We start from the raw sequence: 1,032 nt of genomic DNA on the forward strand, positions 1-1,032 counted from the left end.
TCTCACCTTTTTGTTTTGGTTATCCACGGTGAAGTATGACTTCATCATATGCGTTAACTATTAAATTTATATATCCACATGGTATCATTTTGAATTAAGACCAAAACAAATGCACGAAGGAGTACAAAGTCAAAAGGTATATTTTAATACCTTAAATTTCTAATTTGTGGTTCTTCTGAGTTCTGTGAATGTACCAGCAAGTTTATTGGTGTAATAAACTTAGGCACCTTCTTGTACTTTTGCACTATCGATCTCTTTTTTCAGAGAATTGGAACAGTGTGGCCAGTCCAAAATTGGACTCTCAATTGTGTTGTATGGAAATATATGATGATATATAAGCAATTTTTTATTACCCTTTTTTTAACCTCGTTTGTTTTTCAAATTGCAAAGTTGCACATACAAGTGATTTCTCTTTCAATTCGGACAACCCTTGTATCTATACAGTGTCTTCAATCTTGTGTAGAGCAAACTTTTCTTCATCAATCAAATTCAAGGCAAGCCCTTGTACCTGCATATTGCCTTGAATTCGAAATAATTCTTTATTATTTGAATATTTAATCATGTACGAATTATTTGAATATTTGATGACTTGCAGATTTTCTCCACATGTCCTAATTGTCCACATTTATGGCATTTCACATATGGCCTCCACCAACACTTTGTTTGTGGATGATTTTTTTTCTTACAAAAAAGACATGATGGAAAAACATGCACTAGTGTAGTTAAGAGAAACAACAACGGTTATTTTCACCCATATGTACCGGTTCTGAAACTGAGGCATATACAGGAGAGGTAAAAAGTCTACCCCTTTTTACCTCGGTTGTGGACTGAGGCAAAAAAGATAGGATTTTGCCTCGGTTCAAAAGTAACAAAGGGCGTAGGATTTCCCCCTCCCCCCCCCCCCCCCCCCCCCCAACAAACCCCCCCCCCCCCCCCCCCCCCCCCCCCCCCCTTCTTTTAAAGGACTTTTCCCCTCGATTCTCTTTTGAACCGAGGCAATATCTTGGAAAATTCAATAAAAAAAATCTAGCC

Source organism: Vigna radiata, unplaced genomic scaffold (genome assembly GCF_000741045.1).
Source record: "Vigna radiata var. radiata cultivar VC1973A unplaced genomic scaffold, Vradiata_ver6 scaffold_171, whole genome shotgun sequence".
Lineage (NCBI taxonomy): Eukaryota > Viridiplantae > Streptophyta > Magnoliopsida > Fabales > Fabaceae > Vigna > Vigna radiata.